This window comes from Myxocyprinus asiaticus, chromosome 27 (assembly GCF_019703515.2).
Source record: "Myxocyprinus asiaticus isolate MX2 ecotype Aquarium Trade chromosome 27, UBuf_Myxa_2, whole genome shotgun sequence".
Taxonomy (NCBI): domain Eukaryota; kingdom Metazoa; phylum Chordata; class Actinopteri; order Cypriniformes; family Catostomidae; genus Myxocyprinus; species Myxocyprinus asiaticus.
In genome coordinates, this window is record NC_059370.1 from 22,718,443 (window position 1) to 22,741,352 (window position 22,910).

At 38.5% G+C, this 22,910-nt stretch overlaps 1 long non-coding RNA gene across 1 annotated transcript in view; it reads right to left on the reverse strand.

Moving 5' to 3' along the window:
* Positions 1–287: 287 nt before the first annotated feature.
* LOC127418260 (uncharacterized) overlaps positions 288–22,910 on the reverse strand; it is a 30,532-nt gene continuing 7,909 nt past the window's right edge. Inside the window, exons 2-3 of the long non-coding RNA XR_007893398.1 lie at positions 16,213–16,374; positions 288–1,741 (exon numbers count right to left, since the gene is read on the reverse strand). This is a non-coding gene — a long non-coding RNA (uncharacterized LOC127418260). The remainder of the gene's footprint in view (positions 1,742–16,212; positions 16,375–22,910) is intronic.

Sequence of the window (22,910 nt, forward strand, 5' to 3'; positions counted from 1 at the left end):
GAGTCTATATTTTCATCCAGAGTTTGTTTGAACAGATGCAAAAAAACTCTCACTATGTCTCATTACGGAGGACAGCAGAGTAGGTGCATTAATATAGAACGGTGATTAAAACCGACTGGAGCTACTTGCGCATAAAAGGGTTTTAACGCACACATTCTATCCAATCAGAATCAAGTATTCAAACAGACCATGGTATAAGGGTTAATGAAGGTTGCAGCATACAGAATAAACTACAGTCCTGCTGTTTTTTTTTTATTTTTATTTTTTAAGGCATTATTATTGCTGGATTCCCTATCGACAATCTGATCACGAGTGGTATGTGTTGCTGATACAAGTCTTATTAGGTTTTGCATGGCTTGATGATGCATTATGGCTGTTCCTAGTGAAATTAACTCTAGAGGCACTACAACAACAAATACTTTTATTCCCTTTCACACATCACAAAGAAAATCGCAGATTATCAATTCATGAACACTTTTCGCCATGTTCCTCACACCATGTTATCTTATGACATCAAAACACTTTTACTATAGCACACGATACATTTTAACGTTTGCATAACTAACAACATTTATAATCTTAATTGGGCACAATCAAATTTCGCTGTAGCTCAACTGAAAGAGATTTGCACTTGATTTGAAAAGGGCAGTGGTACAAATCCCGAAGAGCATGCAAGTTAACATGAGCCAAATTTTCCATAGAAGCACTACAAAATATTTTATTATATTCCTGCATGTGGGCAGAGACAAATCATATAGAGCAGTGACATCATTCACAGTAACACTGACTTCTCCATCTTTTCCACACTCGACTGCAGTATCTAATTGCATGTGCTCTGGTGTCTTTACTCCCATTGGTATTCATCACATTGCATCACTGCTTATTTGCATAACCTTTTTCTCATCTTGTTGTATCGCTGGACACAACAAATACCCAATGTTGGCTGTCGCTCATGTTGCCGGAAATCAGCAACTCTCATTCAAAATTGATTACTTCTGGTCTTTTTGTTGCTGCAGATTTTTTTATATGTGAATGCCCCTTTACTCAGACTTTAATTTGTAATTTAAAAAGAATGACACAAAAATAAATAAACAGCCTGTTATGCCACATATACTGTAAACGTAGCACACACACTCTTCTTGTGCAATTATCAGTCTCTCCCTATTCCTAACCTCTCTCCTTTCCTGATCTCTCATCCTGTCTCAGATCTTATCCTCAGTGTTTTGATCATCAAAAGGAGGTTTGTAAATAGTCCTCTCTATATGGGTTATAAGATGAAAGCAGTGGAGATGGCTCATGGCAGCAAATGTGACCTTTCTGAAACAAGATTACCACAGCAAGCACAGTACAGGTGGAATTGAACCCAACTCCAAAAGACCCCATCTAAACTTCCCACCCCAATACCTCTCTCCTTCTCTCTACAGCTTCCTGGATCAATACATCACACTAATAAGTTAAATCTGCAAGCGGCAATTATTGTTTGTCATGTCTGCCCGCCTGCTTGAATAATCGTCCAATTTAGAAGAAATCTCACCAAGGTAAGTGCCTACAGGGGCCTGCGCTGGGCTCGTTATAAATTGTGTACAGACGTTAGAGCTGGAGTAATTAAGAGCCCAAAACACACATGTTAATAATGCCTGTAGCTCATTAGCTGTTGTTGCTCCTGTCAGTGGGATGCCTGAGAGTGCTGGGCCAGCGAAGGTTGTGAATGATGAGAGGAGTTCAGCAGAGCCTGGCCTCCCTAAAACACAAACACGGTTTATCAACCTGAACTGCAAGAAATGGCGCATAAATAATCAAACCAACATGAAATGGAAAAGTAAGCTTAGTTCTAGCAGGAAGACTTGGGATCTTTATGCATTCATTCAGTTCAGGCATCACATCCAATCACAATCCTGCCTCTGCTTTATAGGCTTTATATATCTGTCGTTTTCACCCCCCTCCACCCCATCAGCACCAGGCATAGGGGTAAGCTCCTCTCACTTGCCATCATCACCCTCTGGCAGGATCTGATGGTTCGAGCAAGTATCTGAGAGCTGAACCGTAGTACAGGTCTTACGCCGACTGAATTAAATATCTACATTTGAATTAGTACCAATCATCATTCTGATGGAACTGACTGATATAGGGGTACAAGGAAGAACATTTGGCAGTCAGGGAACAGACACTTTAGATTGTGCTTTTTTTAATCAACCCATGTGTTTCTTAGAAATGTTTTTTTTATTTTTTTATTTTTATTTTTTTATGTCCTCAGTGGCCTCTGGGTGATGGGAGAGAAGGATTTTTGGTTGATTAAACATGAACACATTTGTTAAGAACACAGAGGTAAGTACAGGCTTAAAACAGAGTCATTCTCTTTTAACTCATCAGTAAAGAGAAATCACTGTACTCTTGCCAGAGGATGTGTGTGGCGGACAATCTGTCCAATCAAATAATAATTAAAAAAAGTCTAAATTTAAATCAGTCATAATGAACCTTGTTAAGAATTTTGTTGATTGCAAATGTCAGTCAAAAAGTCTGAGACCACACTGAAAATGTAATATTTTTACATTTTATCCTGGATTTAAACAAAAGATTTTGAAAATAAATACATAAAAATAAATAAAAACATATAAAAGTTAAGTAAAATGCTCAGCTCAAGTGCATGCTACCATTAAAGCAAAAGGGAGCATACCAATACTAAGAAATACAAGGTTTTCACTCAAGTTTCAATGCTGATAATGTAATTTCTAATTGAATGCTCAATTTTGATTTTACAAAAGAATGCACAATAAAAGTACTTCATTTTCAATAGTGGTCTCACAGTTTTGGACCATACTGTATCCAGGGTTGGGGGGTAACGAAATACAAGTAACGGGAATACATATTTAAAATACAAAATATAAGTAACTGTATTCCACTACAGTTACAATTTAAATAATTGGTAATTAGAATACAGTTACATTCAAAAAGTATTTTGATTACTGAAGAGATTACTTTGCATTTTATTGTCATTTGTTTCATTTAATATTTAGTCCTTTCAGATGGAAAAAGTATACATATAAATTATGCGATCCAAAGTGTATTTGAACAGCGGTGAAACACTTTCTTATGATGTGTTACATTCATACGAGCAGACACAGAAGTAAATTTGAAGTAAGTTTGGAGCAGAAGAAATAGAAATAAACCTTGTGTAAATTGTCAGCTTTACGCTAAGCTAAAATGCTATTTCTAGACATTTTACATGCATGTTACCAGGCACGATCATAATTCACGTTGGATCATAATTTCTTTTTTTCTAGTATGACCTTTGATATTAGGGCAAACATTGTATGCTTGTTAATTTTTTTATTGTTTTCCTGTAAAAAATATCTAAAAATCCTTAAAATAAGATCAGTTTGATTCATCTTGTTTTAGAAACAACACTGCATAAGATATTTAGGTTTTTCAGAGAATGTATTTTTAACATGTGTATTTTGTCTTACTGTACTGGCAGAGTTTTTATAGTCAAAACAAGTGAAAAAATCTACCAGTTCTGAAAAAGTAATCCAAAGTATTTAGAATACATTACTGACCTTGAGTAATCTAACGAAATACGTTACAAATTACATTTTACAGCATGTATTCTGTAATCTGTAGTGGAATACATTTCAAAAGTAACCCTCCCAACCCTGACTATATCTAATAGCTGGGTCCTACAGACATTCCTATTTTCAACTTTTTTTTTTCTCACCTCCCCATTCTTGCTCCTCACAGATCCATGAATGTGTACATGTCTGTCTCCATCAAAGTGTTCTGAAGAAGCAGTGACAACTTCCCCTAAAGTGTATGTGATTGACTTGTAGTCAGATTGTACATTCATCCTTTGGTGACCGCCTCTAGCAGAACACCCCCCACCAATCACATTATTCTCTCAACTTTGCAGAATTCCTGATCCTCTGGTCACTTTATCACTTTATTTATTTTCTGAAACAAGGGCTGCATCTATCACTCATATTTAAATGAGTCAGTGATTTGCCTCTGTATTCAGATGTATTCCATCTAATAATTATTCTTGGCCTGAAGCTATAGCCTCAGTTAAATTCAGTGCAAATGTCTTCTGAAAGTAAGATGAAACAAATGGTGATGTTTGATATAAATTGTGCTAATGGTTTTAATTCCTCTAAGTGCTGTGGAGTTGATCTGAGATGCTCGGAGAATGGGGCCATTGGTTTTGAGCAGAATTCCTGTGTATCATGATCATTTTCAAAGCAGAGAAGATGCTCAATACACTGTAAAATAAGTCTTGAATCAACTAAATAATGCTGGGGGAAAAAAAGAAAAAAGATTGACTTGATTATTGTGTTTTTACTATTCTGAAGTTCTACTAACATATTTCAGCAAGTTGTCATTTTCAGGAAGTTATGATTTTGAAATACTTGAAAGTTGTAACTTTCTGGTGGTTTTGGTAATGATACTATGATTTGTCAAACCAACAAACATAGCAAGTGATTTGGATTATTCCTTTTTTATTATTTATTTATTTATATGCCTACACTGAACTGCACTATTTAAGTCCCCTGAAGTTACAGTATTTGATCACCTTGATGGTTATTCACTTGCATCATGGCAAATAAACCCTATGAAGAAATCCACTTAATCACTGAAGAAAGAACGTTATATGGGTTTGGTGACATATGTGAGTAAAATTATTATTATTATTATTATTATTATTATTTCATTTTTGGGTAAACTATTCCTTTAATATGGATGCCCTGTTTGACATCTTGCTATTTATTATTTAAAAATGTTAATAGGTCTTCAATGATTAGAGTTTATATATATATATATATTATAAATATCAAAATATTGTGGGAATTAATTGAATTTGTCGAGAAGTAGCTTTATCTTAGCAGGATCTCTCTATCATTTCTTTTGTCACATGATAAAGAGTTAGTGCACTGTAAACCCTAAATTTGTCATTACTGTAAAAATCAAGTTGTCTTAATTGTTACTTGAAATGTCAAGTTTTGGACTCATAACTCAAATATTTAAGTTCATTGAACTTATTTTTCTCAAAAATCTATAGACTTAAGATTTGAAGTGTTAATAACTCAAACTAATGAGTACATAATTGAGGCTACAGGGAATACCCACAATCCCCTGCTGCTTGAATTATGTTTCCTTGGTCAGAGGGAACAGATTGGGGAATTTAAATAATTGTTATTAAGAATTCATAGATGTTTTAGCTCTTTTGTTGTATTATTTATGCTTTGTTGCAAATAGTTGTTTGGTGTAATGTCACCAATGATCTGTGTCTCTTTGGTCAAGTTGGACCCTGGTCACACTGTCTCAGCTCTCTTTGTGCATGTGCAGCTGAAGTGCATATATGCATTTCTGTAAAGAATGATTTAATAACTGACCTAAAATCAGTTATCAAATTTATCTGAGCTGTGTTGTTGTTTGATCTAAATTGAATCAATTCAATTAAAATGTACAACAGTAGAAACAACAATATTTAAATTCAAATCTGAGTTAAATCTACTTGCATGTAGTTAACTCAACTTAAGTTCACTCTATTTGAAAACCAAGTTAATTGAACTTAAATACTCAAGTTTTGGGAGACCCCATTACTCAATGGAATTGAGGGAATGAGTTTACTCAATCAAATGAGTGCAATGAACTTATTAGGGTTTTCAGTGTGTTTTGAGGAAATGGGAAGGGTGGAGAAGGGAACATTTAACAGAAGGAAAGAGAAAGAAAGAAAGTAAAGAGTACAACTAATTAGGATGTGACACTAATATGGTTTAGCACAAGGGGGATTTGTTTCAGCTGAGACATTATGTGACAAGTGAGCTAATGCTAAAAGTCAAAGCGGAACAAAACATCTTCCCACAATGAAACTGGAAAAATACCCATAGATGAGCATGACCAGAATATATCATACAATCTCATCACTGATGATATTCATTTGTATACCATGGTCTATGACGGCTGATTTCATTTCATTAAATACATTTGATTTCTCTTTCTTTCTTTCATGCAACACACACACACAAACTGTTATTTACAATGAAATGAAAGACAACGGTGACCACAGCTAGACAAAGACTAAGGCAACATTTTCAGTAAATAACATAATAAATGTAGGACCTTTTTCTCACAACAAGTCATGTGACTTTAGAAGACTTGGAATATAGTGCATGAGTTGTATGGACAAATTTTATGATGCTTTTATGATGCTTTTTTGTCCATACCCTGGTCTCCACTTACTTTAATTGTATGGAAGCGTGAACCAGTGTTGGTACAGTATAAACTACTCATAATTTGTAGGAGGAAATATATTTTTAAATGTAGGCTATAACTATCTGTTAATCTAATTTATCATTTAACCAGGGCCATATTTTTCTGACACAAAACAATGAGGGTTTTTGAATAATGGAACAATCTCAATTTGGATGACAGATTAAATATGAACAGATACATTTTTACTAAATAAGAAGACCTAAAATGCTGCACAGGGTTCATTTACACAAACTGTCGGAATGAATTGATTCACTAGAATTAATCAACTTTTCAAGACTGCATATACCATAAGTCCTCATTACATAACATGCATTATTGCCTTATTATTGCCTTAACCAAGCTGCATGCGCAAAACATGTGACAAAAACTCAATGTAACATTTTGCCATGCTTCAAGCTTTTTGTTGGAATAAAGTAGCTTGTTACAATATGTAAAACTAGCTGGAACATGCTTCAAAACTTCTTTTATGTTTCTCTGAAGAAAGAAAGTCATACTGATTTTGAACAACAAGAAGGTTAGTAAATTATAACAGATATTACATTTTTTGGGAGAACTTTTAAAACAAACAACAAATAATTAAACAATAGAACTAAACAGAGTACAGAGTGCTAGAAACACACAATGAGTTATATCAACAGGTCAAAGCATGACAGTGCTTTTATATTTAACATAGAGGGGTACTTGTACTTATCTGTGCTGATACAAATTTACAAAATGTGGCTTCATCAAATGTAAAATATTGCCCTGCCATTATCACACAGGGATGGCTGGGTTCATCTCAGGTGTTTAGCATGCCTGTCATCCGCTACCTGTTATTCCCTCAGAAGGGTTTAAGAGAAAATGAGGTGAAGAAAGCAGTGCTTTAAGGCTGTGTAATCAAATAACTTCAAGAAAGCATGCTATCTGTGTGGCCAGAGGTCCACTCTTACATTAAAAACAAACAACATCACTGCACCTGATGTGGTTGGTAAGTAGTCATTTTAAAGGTACATTTTTTGTGAATAGATCAATTTTGTCATGATTATCCTTTCTGCTTTTCTGAGTTTTAAACATTTGCAATGTGAGAATCTTCAATGGATTCTTTGCAGCTTTGTTTGAGTTATTTCAGATTTTGAGCTTTTAACATACAATTAGTGTGTCCTCTCTTGGTCCATTTAGAGGATTTACAGAAGACACGATTGCAGACATTTAAAGACACAATTTCAAATGCCCTCGGGCTGATTATATTTTGCAACGAGTGATTCCAATTGAATATCACATTGTCTTCTTTTTCTCTTCTTTTGAGTATCTCATAGACACTCATTGAAGCAATTATAGTCGACTCCATTTTCAACTAGTGATGCCTTAAGCACAGTCTCACCCCATGTTTCTTTTCCTGTTGTAAGCCATGCACCACACTTTTTCCGTCATCTGTCTTCTTAACATTTTATGAGCTGCTCTGCTTATACAGTCACATCAGTCTTTACAGAGAGAGAGAGAGAGAGAGAAAGAGATAGAGAGAGATCTATTATTCAGGTCTTTTGCAATTCATCCCAATGAGAATCCATGTTTGGAACCTCCTCCTGTTTCCTCTGACAATTACGCTACAAAACCATTTTAATGTTTCATCCTCTTTAGTTGGCATCTCTGGTTTATTTTTCCTCCTTCCTCCGGGCAGCTGCTGAGGACGCCAGTTGGTCGGAAGATGGCGGTAATTAGGAGCCAATTACTCCACCTCTGGAGTCTTATTAACGTCGTTGTTGAGCAAGTAAGGCGAGCAGCAGGGTGTAATCACTGGGGAGTGGTGACAAGATAATAGTATGACCAGAACTCCTTTTTATTATTGCCCGTGAATTTCCCGTGGATCTGACAGACCCTAGAACTATCACTGACTTACATTGCTACAACCAATGAGCATGCCGTGTTTCTCAAAGCCCTATGTAACTGGTTTGTTATACAAACATTTAAACTATTTACTATAGATACATTTAAGTAACAGCTGAACCTTTTTTTATATATATATATAGGTACACAGTAAAAAATGTACTATATAACTTAGAATGACATATGTACATGTGCAAGTGGTAAATATATGTGCATGTTTATTGAATTAAATATGAGTGAATTTACATATTTATATGACATATTTATACTTTATAGCACTATGGGAGTCCTGAAGGCAGTTTAATTGTTCATGTGGAAAATGGCCTGAGGGTAAAAACTGTTCCTGTGCCTGGATGTCCTGGTGCTGAGTGCTCTGTAGTACTGGCCAGAGGGCAACAGTTAAAAAAGGGAGTGGGCAGGGTGTGTGGGGTCCAGAGTGATTCTACCTGCATGTTTCCTCACTCTGGAGACATACAGGTGTTGGAGGGTGGGCAGGGGGGCACCAATAATCCTCTCAGCAGTCCTAACTGTCCGTTGTAGTTTCTTTCTGGTGACTGAACCAAACCAGACAGTTATAGATGTACACAGGACAGACTCAGTGACGGCTGATTAGAACTGAGTCAGCAGCTCCAGTGGCAGGTTGAACTTCCTCAGCTGGCAAAGGAAGTACAACATCTGCTGAGCCTTCTTCACAATGGAGTCTATGTGGGTGTCCCACTTCATGTCCTCAGAGATGGTAGAGCCCAGGAACCTGAATGACGAACTTCAAGAGCTTTACAGAGGAGACTTTTGCAGTGCAATCATTCATGTACAGGGAGAAGAGGAGTGGAGAGAAAATGCATCCCTGAGGAGCACCAGTGTTAATAGTGAGGGTCCCGGATGTGATTTTCCCCAGTCTCTCTAGCTTCTGCCTATCTGTCAGAAAGCTATTGATCCACCGACAGATTGTGGTTGGCATGGAGAGCTGTGTCAGTTTGGTTGAGAGAAGATCAGGTATGATGTATTGAAGGCTGAACTGAAGTCCACAAATAGGATCCTTGCATAAGTCCCAGGTCTGTCGAGGTGTTGCAGGATATAATGCAGTCCCATGTTGACAGCATAATCCACAGACCTCTTTGCTCAGTAAGCAAACTGAAGGGGGTCTAGCAGGGGTCCAGTTATGTCCTTCATGTAGGCCAAAACCAATCTCTCAAATGACGTCATGACCACAGATGTGAGAGCGACAGGTGGAATAATGGTGGAGCGTTTGATGCAGCAGTGAACTTCACACTACTCCAGTGATCTATTAGTGATCTGTGTGAAGATCAGGGCCAGTTGGTCAGCGCAGACTTTCAGACAAGCAGGTGAGACACTGTCTGGTCTTGAAGCTTTCCTAGTCTTTTGTTTCCAGAATACCTGGCACACATCCTCCTCACAAACAATAAGTGCAGGTTGAGTAGCAGGAGGGGGGAGGAGGGGGATTCCAGGAGATGTTGGTGTGTGTGTGTGAAGTGAAGATCAGAGCGGGGGATGGGTGTGAGACTGGACTTTTCAAACCTGCAGTAAATCACATTTAGTTCATCAGCCATTTGTTGATTATCTACAGCGCGAGGGGGAGGTGTCATATACTTGGTAATGCTTTTCAGGCTTTTCTACACAGATGCAGGATCATTGGCTGAAAACTGTTTTTTTCAGCTTTTCAGAGTAGCTTCTTTTAGCCACTCTGATTTCCTTAGTCAGTGTGTTTCTGGCCTGGTTGTACAATATTTTATCCCCACTTCCCCAGAAACTGGCCATGCAGATCTAATAATTTACTGCAGTGCACCAGATATTTAAAATATGAGGGCACAAAATGCCAACACAGTGAAATTATCTGTTTTTAAAGAAATATTCTGGGTTCCGTGCAAAATATGCTCAATCGACAGCATCTGTGGCATAATTTTGATTACCACAGTAAATAATTTCAACTCATCCCTCATATTCTAAATAATAATAATAAAAAAAGCAAAAATTGAGGTTACAGTGAGGCACTTACATCGGAAGTGAGTCGGGATGATTTTTGCAGAAATGTGAACCATATCATTATATAAAAGCACTTACATTAATTATTTTGTTAAAATTTTAGTATTACTTAAGCTGTAAAGTTGTTGAAATAATTTATAACAGTCCTTATAGGGTTTTAGGGTTTACAGCGTCACATCGTCATGGGGAACTTGTACAATTGGATATAATGTCACACATAAATGGATAGTAATTGATTTTATCACACTAAAATCATGTTAACACTCATATTGTTTATGTCTTATGGCTATATATTTAAAACAGTTAGTATTTGAACATTTATGGATAGGCCCCATTCACTTCCATTGTAAGTGTCTCACCATATATATATATATATATATATATATATATATATATATATATATATATATATATATATAAGTGATTAAACAGTACTGACTGGCATTTTCAAGGCTTTGGATATCTTTTTATATCCTTTTCCATCTTTATAAAGTTCCATTACCTTGTTACGCAGATTTTATGACAGTTCTTTTCTGCTCCCCATGGCTCAGAATCTAGCCTGCTCAGTGCATCCCCGTGAGAGCTAACAAACTCATTGACTATTTATACACAGACACTAATTGCAATTTAAAAAGCCACAGGTGTGGGAAATTAACCTTTAATTGCCATTTAAACCTGTGTGTGTCACCTTGTGTGTCAGTAACAAGGCCAAACATTCAAGGGTATGTAAACTTTTTGGGTGATTTCTGTTATCATTATGATTTAAAAAGGAGCCAAACAACTGTGATAATAAATGGCTTCATATGATCACTGTCCTTAAATAAAAGACAGTTTTTTTGCATGATCAGTCATATTTTCAAAATCAGTGCCAAAATTTCACAATTTCTGCTAGGGTATGCAAACTTTTGAGCACAACTGTATATACACTGGTGGCCAAAAGTTTGGAATAATGTACAGATTTTGATGTTTTGGAAGTAAAGTGGCATTCAACTGATCACAAAGTATAGTCAGGACATTACTCATGTAAAAAACAGCACCATCACTATTTTAAAAAAGTAATTTTTGATCAAATCTAGACAGACCCTATTTCCAGCAGCCATCACTCCAAAACTGCATCCTTGAGTAATCATGCTAAATTGCTAATTTGGTACTAGAAAATCACTTGCCATTATATCAAACACTGCTGAATGCTGTTTGGTTCATTAAATGAAGCTTAACATTGTCTTTGTGTTTGTTTTTGAGTTGCCACAGTAAGCAATAGACTGGCTTGTCTTAAGGTCAATATTAGGTCAAAAATGGCAAAAAAAGAAACAGCTTTCTCTAGAAACTCGTCAGTCAATCATTGTTTTGAGGAATGAAGGCTATACAATGCTTGAAATTGCCAAAAAACTGAAGATTTCGTCCAAAGGTGTACACTACAGTCTTCAAAGACAAAGGACAACTGGCTCTAACAAGGACAGAAAGAGATGTGGAAGGCCCAGATACAACTAAACAAGAGGATCAGAGTCTCTAGTTTGAGAAATAGACACCTCACATGTCCTCAGCTGACAGCTGTACCCGATCAACACCAGTTTCATGTACAACAGTAAAGAGGAGACTCAGGTGTGCAGACCATATGGGAAGAATTGCAAAGAAAAAGCCACTTTTGAAACAGAAAATCAAAAAGAAAAGGTTAGAGTGGGCAAAAACACACAGATATTGGACAACACGTAATTATAAAAGAGTGTTATGGATCTTAACCCCATTGAGATTTTGTGGGATCAGCTAGACTGTAAGGTGTGTGAGAAATGCCTGACAAGACAGCCACATCTATGGCAAGTGCTACAGGAAGTATGGGGTGAAATGTCACCTGAGTATCTGGACAAACTGACAGCCAGAATGCCAAAGATCTGCAAAGCTGTCATTGCTGCATGTGGAGGATTTTTTGATGAGAACACTTTGAAGTAGTTTTAGAAGCTCTGAACATTTTTTTTCAAATTGTAATAGTAATTTTGCACATTATTAATGTCCTGACTATACATTGTGATCAGCTGAATGCCACTTTGGTGAATAAAGGTACCAATTTCTTTCCGTAAGAGCAAAATCTGAACATTATTTCAAACTTTTGGCGACCAGTGTATATATACAGTTGTGCTCAAAAGTTTGCATACCCTGGCAGAAATTGTGAAATTTTGGCATTGATTTTGAAAATATGACTGATCATGCAAAAAACTGTCTTTTATTTAAGGATAGTGATCATATGAAGCCATTTATTATCACAGTTGTTTGGCTCCTTTTTAAATCATAATGATAACAGAAATCACCCAAATGGCCCTGATCAAAAGTTTACATACCCTTGAATGTTTGGCCTTGTTACAGACACACAAGGTGACACACACAAGTTTAAATGGCAATTAAAGGTTAATTTCCCACACCTGTGGCTTTTTAAATTGCAATTAGTGTCTGTGTAAATAGTCAATGAGTTTGTTAGCTCTCACGTGGATGCACTGAGCAGGCTAGATACTGAGCCATGGGGAGCAGAAAAGACCTGTCAAAAGACCTGTGTAACAAGGTAATAGAACTTTATAAAGATGGAAAATGATATAAAAAGATATCCAAAACCTTGAAAATGCCAGTCAGTACTGTTCAATCACTTATTAAGAAGTGGAAAATTCGGGGATCTCTTGATACCAAGCCAAGGTCAGGTAGACCAAGAAAGATTTCAGCCACAACTGCCAGAAGAATTGTTTGGGATACAAAGAAAAACCCACAGGTAACCTCAGGAGAAATAATGGCTGCTCTGGAAAAAGACGGTGTGGTTGTTTCAAGGAGCATATATATATATATATATATATATATATATATCAGTGGCGAATTCTCAGGGCCAGCAAAGCATTCTCTGCTGGCCTAACATGCCAAATAAATAAATATTTTTCATCCTTTCATTCTCAATTACCTTTTTGCCTGTGCATTTTTAATCGCTTTCCACTCTTAATTAATCTACAAACAAATAGAGAAAAACTAAAAGTTTATCCAGTCAGAATGTATTCCTTGATGCTTACAAGCAAAGTGTGACAACTGTACCCGATCAACACCAGTTGAAGCAGCACGTGAGTCTGAGCTTCACCCCGTCAGGCCTTCAGAATTTCTTCAGAATCCCTCAACAGTGCAAATGAATGGGCAACTAAAGTCAGATTGTCAGTCAGATTGTCAGATTCATCAGCCAATCAAATTGATTTATTTGTCTTGGTGGGTGTGATCTTTAGGATATGTCCCGGTCGAGGCCTTCTAGCTGGCCTAGAGTGATGCAATCATGCTTTAAGTGATGTACGTAATTCAAGAACGAAAAGCGTAAGATCAAGCTGTCTGACGAGTCGGCTGCCATCACTGCTGGTATTGCCATTGAGAAAGAGATCCTTATGGATTTAAAAACATGAGATGTTCTGCATGACCGTGAGATCGCTTAATTTATTAAACAGGAAAGGAGGACTGATTTTCACTTCATGTAAATTGGTAAGTGCTTTTTGCATTGTTATAGCAACATCAGGAGTTTTCTAAATTTAAATTGGGCTGATTGAGCATTCAGTGTCAGATCAAGTTTTGAAAATTAGTGCTGCATTCCATTCAACTCAGAAAGTTGGATTTTACAACTTACTACTAAGAAATGTGCAATGGAATGCATCTTGAAGTCAGAATTACAACTTGTAGGCTCATGCAGAAGTTCTCAACTCCGATTTCGCCGAGATGCAGGTGCATGATGTCACACAAACATGTCGACACTCAGGGAGATTGTGGCAAGGAGGAGGGCGGGGCCGGGTGTGCTAATCAAGCCCATGAGAGGGATAAAGGCGGCCGGAGGTGGCAGTTCGGCAGAGAGAGAGCAACAGGCAGCTGCCCTGTATGTGTTTGTGCTTATGTCTTTTCTTTATGGTTTTATTTATTATTAAAAATTATTTTGATGGTTCATCCTCGCCTCCTCCTTTCCCTTTTACTCTGTAACATTGGTGCCGAAACCCGGGAAGGAGGAGGGATGCGCTGTAATAGAGTCCTCACCACTGCCATCCACCCCAGGGGAGCAGCCACGGCCATACACCGGGTGACTGAGGAGCCCAGCCTCCTCAAAGCAGAAGAACGACCACTGACCATGAGGGGAGGAGGGGCTCCCTACCGACCGCCTGCAGCTCCCTACCGACTGCCAAGGGCAGAGGAGTCCCCTACCGGCCGCTAAAAACGGCGGGGTCAAACATAAGACTGCAGTCTGCGAGCGGGGAGGGGCTCACCGCCGACCGCCTGGAGCAGGAGAACCGCTGCAAAGGGTGGAGGAAACCCCTACCATCCATCAAAACGCGGCAGGGCATTCCATCTGCCAGGAGCCGGAGGACTGCCTCTGATCCACCTGGGGAGGAGTGGCTGTCATCCACTAAAGGGTAGAGGAGTGACCGAGGACCAGGCTAAGGCATATCAGAGAACCGGCGAGTACGTTTTTTTTTCTCTCTCTCTCCTCTCTATCTCCCGCTGTTGCTCCGTGTTGGCCTTTCCCTCTCTTTTTTGGTTGTTTTTCCCTCCCCTTGTCTCCCTCCCAGGACCGAGAAGGTGGGGAATGCGGGGCCGGAAGGGCATGCCCCCCCTCGGAAGGGGGGTACGTCAAGCCAGGGGCTCCCCGGCCTGAAGCAAAGGAGGAAGGAGTGTGGCAAGGAGGAGGGCGGGGCCGGGCCGTGATGACGCACGCCCGGCCCCTAATCAGGCTAATCAAGCCCATGAGAGGCATGAAGGCAGCCGGAGGCAGCAGTTCAGCAGAGAGAGAGAGCTACAGGCAACTGCCAAGTAAGCGTTTGTGTTTATGTCTTTTGCTTTAAGTTAATCATTAAATTATTATTTATATTGTCAAGCCGGTTCTCGCCTCTTCCTTTCCCTTTTACTCTGTTACAGAGATATACAAAGTGATAAACATTCAATTTATTAAGTAATATCGATAAATTAGTTTGTTTAATATTGTTTAACAAATGCCTGCAGAAACAGGTGTATAAAACATTATAATCTCTTTTGATAATTGTACAGCTGAAGCACAAATGCTAGCGCTGCAGCATTGTTTATCAGTTGGGTTGCTAGGAGACATCTCTAATGATAGTCAAACCCCTGCTAAGCTAACGAGACAGTTGCAGTTCCGAATATCGGGGAATGGAATGCATTTATGGTCGGAGATCGGAGATATCAAGTAGGAATACTTGATGGAACGCAGCATAACCGTGTACCCTGATGAAATAAATTTATTGCAAGCAACATAAAATTGCAAATATTATTAAATAGATTTTTCCAGGTATTAAAGACCTCCTTGGTAGATTCAATATGAAAAATTATGATTTTTGAATGTCTGTTCGGGATATATTCATTTCACAAAACAGTCATGCTACAGTTAAAATTAGGCTTGCTTGAGCATTAAGTGTCGTTTCAAGTTCTGGCTTTTAATGCGTGGACATGTTTTTAAAATGTAAATTGGTATTACTAGTTAGCTGCGGCATAATGTATGATGCCCAAAGGCATAGGGTGTCTTATTCATTGTGAAACTGTGTTTTCTTAATGGCATGAATCATCATTTCTGAAGACATTAATACCATCCACATACGAATAGATGTCCGAACACTTGCTGCTTTTATAACACTGCCAACACTATCAAGATAAAAAAAAAGAAAAGAAAAAAGAAAAAAGATCATAGTCTTTAAACTTCAGCCTTCTAAATGCAGGGAAAGCAGAATTGGCTAGAGAGCCTCTCCAGAGGAAAGGACATTCAAAACCATTACAGACAATCTGATTGTCTAGCGAAAGAGGTGTCCAAAGACCAAAAGAATGGAAATGAGGAAATAATGGAGGGGAATAATGAAAAACAATGAAAACTGGCAGCAAGTCGGACAAAATAATAAGACGATAAAAAAAGACTTGTTTTGCTCATTTCACACTATTTCACATATATAAAAAAAGGTAAGAGAAAAATAATTTAAATAAACAGGTTACAAAAAATCATTCTTCTTGTTATTTTAGATTGCCTTCTAATGTTGGCTCATCTTGTTTCCTTTGCAAGTCTAATTTAAGATCCTATCTCCTGCTTACCTTGGTGTGATATCACATCAGAGTTCAGCCAGCATGGAATCTGAATACCAAATGGACAGGTTTGCCTGGTTAGTTTGGAAATGGAGAGATCTCCTTCTCTCTCCCCATCTGCCTTTTTTCCTTTTCTCTTCCCCAGCCACGTTGAAAACTGCAATTCTGTACCTAAAGAAAGGCGATAAACTAATTATCATTCTATTTTTTTTTTCTTAGAGGTAGAAAGGAAACTGCTTTGAAATGATTGTAGAAGAAATATTTAGTAGTACTGCAGTGTGTATTTGTGTGTGTGTAAAAAAGAAAAAGAGATGCAACTTATCAGAGCTATTTGCTGACCAGTATATCCAACAAATATCTTACACATACTTTCTCAATTAAATTCTAGTCTCAGATTTAAAATGGTCGTTAACAGATAGGTACATGTTGCACATGATGGAAGACAATGATTGACAAAGATTTTTAATATAAATAGATGAATTATATTTGCATTTCTTTTAGCTATTTTGTTCTTCTGGGTTTAAAACCAAAAGTTGAAGGAACGTCACTGAATGTGATGTCACCAAATGTGTTTACATTTTCTGTGGCACTACTGATAGCATCTTGCATGAGCAACCTCCAAAACACGGGATCTGGTTAAATTTAAACCAGGAAGTAATCATGTTCACATAAATACTGTATATTAAAAAAAAAAAAAAAAAAAAAAAAAAAAAAAAGAGCACGATTTGGAGGTTGCACTTTCCCACTAAAATTGCATTTTTACACTACTGGTGGTTAGGTTGAGAGTTGAGGTTTGGGTTAGTGTGTATGGTTAATACAATATGGGGGAAATGGTTTGAATTTCAGTAAGCAGACCAATTTTAGCCGAAGAACTTTTAACCTACTACCCTCCCACCTTTCTATGCCCTTTTCTTGAGCCATTTTTAAAGAGCATCTATTATGGTTTTGCAAATATGACCTTTCATATAGTGTGTTATATAGCTTTTTGTGAATGTAAAAAAGTCTGCAAATTTTCAAAAATCAAAGTGCACGACAAATGGAGTTATTGACTCCCAAAAGAAAGAACCGATTCTGAACACCTGAAAGGAGTCGTTAGTAATTCCAGACTTACTTCTTGTACTAACCTACGTAATTTGGTAACAAAAAACCCGCTTCTGGTCTTCATTGGCTGCTTGCGAACAGCTCTGACCCGCCCTCAAACACTACACTAAGCGGTAGACCAATCACAACAGACTGGGACATCTGACCAATCAGAGCAGATTAGGCTCTCTGAAAGGAGGAGTTTAGAATGAATCCTTTAGAATGGATCATTGTACGAGTCGTTTTTGAAACTGGGAAAAAAAGGTAATACTGCAATTTAAATTATGAGCAAATGAAAGTGTTTTTTGACCTTGGATGCATGTAAATCTATTGTATGAGACCTTTAAAACAAAATTAGGCACGTTTAAAAATCATAATAGGTGCTCTTTAAAGCTACAATATAACTTTTGGCCCTCTAGCGGTTGAAGCATAGAACTGCAAGTTACTTGCGGAGGAACATTGTTATGGTAATTACGTCAGTCGGGCTTCGGCTCTGCTCTCCTGCGTGGATGAATCTGATGGTTATGAGGAGTACCGGTGAAACCATGGATACATATGATCAACTTATCAGAGCGAATGTCACTAACAACAACAAAACTCACCCCTTCCCCACAAATAAATTAAATAAATAAATTATGAAAGGAAGAAAAAGACGGATATATGAGAAATATGTCTTATTAGTAGGTAAGTAGCATATCTTTCACTGTTGCTTTGACTTATTGAAAACAATTGTTTTAAAATAAAAAGCACTACAAAACTTAGGCAACGATGACATTACTGTAGACATAATGATTGCTAGTCATATCAGATAAAGTCAAACTGTGGAAACTATTATAACTTAGCTAGCAGGCAAATAGACTAACTGGTTTAGAAATTGGCATTGTTACCAGCATAAAGTTTATTTTTTTCCATTGTCCTTCCTCGAAAATGAAATCAAGCACTGCAGTACCACAATCCATAATTGTAAAATGCCCCATTAGAGTGGCTAACGCTATCTCACGAACTACCGCGCTAAACGAACTTCCTGGCTAACTATCGGTCCAATAAAATATCTTACCTGTCAAGCAAGAAAAAGCCATCTCTGGGTCAGTTTTAAATCCTTTAAGATCTCAAAGATGTCGCCACCTCTGAAAAAGCCAAGCTGATGTTGTTTCATGTTGTATTATTATGGGCTCTGCTGCTTTCCATTTTTGCTTGCACTCTCCTCGGTTCGAGGTTTCTTTATTTTGAAAACAGGTGATTCCCCATAGGGTTGCCTTTTTGAATGATCCATGGTCAATATCACTCATTTTTTGTGGCTACAAGCTTTCAGCTTCAAACCACTACCACACCTTTCACCGCACATACACACGTGCTGTAGTAGCTTCGGACCTTCTTTTCTTTATTTACGGACATGATGTAAACATGCTTGGATGACTGACGGAAGTATGCAATTTCCCACCAAATCCATCCCAACAGCTCTAAAATATAAATCATTATTATAGGCTTACCATAGTAAATCGGGGTAAGGCAAATACATGGTTTGGTGTACTTGAACATTAATAAATTTTGTTCATTTCTAACAAAAAGAAATCATACATAGTGTAGCTTGGGTTGATAACATGGAGTGCTTGTTAATAGCTCTTCACAATCTTTTTTTTTTTTTTTTTTTTTTGCTTGATCAAATAAATAGTTTGGCAAAATATGGGTCGAACATTGGTAGAAATACCTGCAAAAGTGTTCCAATCTTGTTTAATTTAGAAATAAATACTGTTTCTTTGTAATTGGGCTTCGAGTCTATTTATAGATATTATACCATACCCAATCTTCCACTGCAGGTTACCAGATCCTGAGAGCAAAAGAGAAGGGAAGGTTATGGACGAGTTTGAGGAGTGTCAATATCACTGGAGCAATTATAGCTGTATAAATGGCCCCAACATCAGTCCCAATCAGTTATTCCATCAATCTGCCCCTGTGGTAAAGCCCTTAGCCTGTCACCCTTCTTTCTGTCTGCAATCAGTATATTTCAACTAAGCCTAGAAACTGATAATCTGATTCAGGTCTAACTTGAACATACACGGCATCTGCTGTAGGTAGAGAGGAGAGTCCTGGCAATGAGGGAGTCAGCACACATCTAAAGGGGGAAAGGGATGAGTACCTTAACCCTTGTTGAAATTTTTACCTAATTTGGTGTTCCCGGTCAAATATGACTGGGACTATTAAAAATTGCTTATAAATCTCTCGTTATGCAATATTATCACCAAATATTGGATTAGATCTTTTTGTCAACTTTCTTTCAATTACCACAGGTTTTGTATTTCTTTTTGTAGCCTATTGATCATAGGCCTCATTGACCTGAGCTTATGCACCTCTGTTTTTGAGTGAAAAAAAGCATTATTTGTGGATGATTTTGGCAGTAATAAATAAAATATGAAAACATTCTGTACTATTTATCACACTAGTGTGCTTTAATGTTTAACCAGGAAGTTTGATTTGAAATGCTTTTATTTTGTACAAAATGGCACAAAGTCACACTTATGGTGTTCCCGGTCAAAAATGACCGGCCTATAAATATTGCTTATAAATCTCTCATTATGCTATATTATCACCAAATATTGGATTAGATCTTTTTGCCAACTTGTTTTCTTTCAGTTAGCACAGGTTTTGTATTTATTTTTGGAACTTATTGATCATAGGCCTCATTGACCTGAGCTAATGCTAGTATGAAGTCATGATAGTAATGACTCAATTAATTTCTTACTGATAAAATAGAAATGATCAGAAATAAAATTGGAATTATGCAATCAACTGTCACCACACCTCAGACAACAGTGTCTCATAACTTTCCTCATGAGCAACTTCAATCCTTCACTGTAGAGGTCATGAAGAGCTTACAAAACTTATCAAAAAATCAAAAGCCACAACATGAATGTTAGATCCAATACCAACTAAGCTCTTAAAAGAGGTATTCCCTGTAATCTCAGAACCTCTTCTTCATATTATTAAGTCCTCTCTATCCTTAGGATATGTCCCAAGAAACTTTAAAATGGCAGTTATCAAACCGCTGATTAAGAAACCACAGCTTTATTCTGGAGAATTGGCTAAATATAGACTGATTTCAAATCTCCCATTTATGTCGAAAATACTAGAAAAGGTAGTGTCATCCCAACTATGTTCATTTCTAGAGAGAAATGGTATATATGAACAATTTCAGTCAGGATTTAGGCCCTATCACAGTACAGAGACTGCACTTATCAGAGTTACAAATGACTTCCTCTTATCATCTGATCGCAGCTGCATTTCACTTCTAGTGCTTTTAGATCTTAGTACTGCCTTCGACACGATAGATCACGACATTCTCTTGAATAGGCTGGAGAATTATGTTGGCATTAGTGGACTTGCATTAGCATGGTTTAGGTCCTATTTATCAGAACGCTACCACTTTGTATGTGTAAACGAGGAATTGTCAAATCAAACAAAAGTTAAGTATAGAGTGCCACAGGGATCAGTTTTAGGACCTCTCCTATTCTCCTTATATATGCTTCCCTTGGGAGATTGGATGGCCAGAAATGTCCTTCTACTCAATTCTGACAAAACAGAGGTAATAATTATTGGACCAAAAACCTCTAAAAATAAGACACTAAAATATAATTTGACTCTCGATGGATGTACTGTTACGTCGTCTTCTCAGCGAAGAACTTAGGTGTTATATTTGATACCAATCTGTCCTTTGAAAATCAAATTCCCAATGTTTGAAGAACAGCATTCTTCCACCTCAGAAATATTGCTAAATCACGATACATGCTCTCTGTTGCTGATGTCAAAAAACTAATTCATGCATTCATGACCTCAATACTAGATTATTGTAATGCATTACTGGGAGAATGTACTGCAAGTTCAATAAATAAACTTCAATTGGTTTAAAATGCATCTGCCAGAGTGCTGACTAGAACCAAGAAATATGATCATATTAGCCCCATTCTATCATCGTTACATTGGCTACCTGTTAAATTTCGTATTAATTTTAAAATTCTGTTAACTACATACAAAGCTTTGAATGGTCTTGCTCCACAGTACTTAAGTGACCTTCTGTCATGCTATATTTCATCACGTTCATTAGGATCACAAAAGTCTGGCCTGTTAATAATTCCTTGAATAACAAAATCCATAAAAAAAGGAGGTAGATCCTTTTCCTATTCGGCTCCTAAACTATGGAATAGTCTCCATAACACTGTTCTGGATGCAGACACACTCACTCAGTTTAAGTCTAGACTAAAGACTCATCTATTTAGCCAGGCATACACCAAATTTATCCATCAACTCGCAATTAGGCTTCTTTAATTAGGACTGCCGGAACCAGAAACATTTCTCATAATCTATAACTCTGCAATAAATTGAATGGCATCTACGCTAATATTATTCTATTTGTTTCCCTGTCTCAACCCCGGCCAGATCCAGCTCTATTCCTGTTTGGTGTCGGACTTCACTCCTGGGGCATATGGCATCCTTGGCGGTGGCCACCATGCTCGGGTTGATGCATATGAGGCTGCTTCAGCACTGGCTCCAGACTCGAGTCCCGAGACGGCCATGGCACCACGAGACGGCCATGGCACCACGGGATACACCGCGTGGCCATTACGTCGGTCTGTCACCGTCTTTTCAGGCCTTGGACCGACCTCTCATTCCTACGGGCAGGTGTTCCTCTAGAACTGGTCCCCAGGCACATCGTGGTCATGACAGACGCCTCCAAAACGGGCTGGGGCGCTGTTTGCAATGGGCATGCAGCCGCCGGCCTCTGGACGGGTCCGCGACTGCATTGGCACATCAACTGCCTCGAGTTGTTGGCAATTCTGCTCGCCCTGCGGAGGTTTCGGCCGTTGTTCCAGGGCAAGCACGTGTTAGTTCAGACAGACAATACGACAACGGTAGCATATGTCAACCGCCAAGGTGGTTTGCGCTCTCGTTGTATGTCACAACTCGCCTGCCATCTCCTCCTCTGGAGTCAGCAGCACTTCAAGTCGCTGCAAGCCACTCACATTCCGGACAACCTCAACACTACAGCGGACGTGCTGTCACAACATGTTACCCTCAGGGGAGAGTGGAGACTCCACCTTCAGGTGGTCCAGCTGATTTGGAGTCTATTCGACATGTGCACCTGTTCGCCTCCCAAGAATACTCCCCACTGCCCGCTCTGGTACACCCTGACCAAGGCCCCCCTCAGCATAGACACGCTGGCACACAGCTGGCCCCCTGGCATTCGCAAATATGCGTTTCCCCCAGTGAGCCTACTTGCACAGATCCTGTGCAAGGTCAGGGAGGATGAGGAGCAGGTTGTCCTGGTAGCACCTTACTGGCCCACCCAGACGTGGTGCTCGGACCTCACGCTCCTCGTGACAGCTCCCCCCTGGTGAATTTCCCTGAGGAAGGACCTTCTTTCTTAGGGAAGGGGCACCATCTGGCACCCGCGCTCAGACCTCTGGAATCTCCATGTCTGGCCCCTGGACGGGACGCGGAAGACCTAAGCTGTCTCCCACCTGCGGTGGTAGACACGATAACTCAGGCTAGGGCCCCCTCTACGAGGTGCCTCTATGCCTTTAAGTGGCGTCTGTTCGCTAAGTGGTGTTCTTCCCTTCGGGAAGACCCCCAGA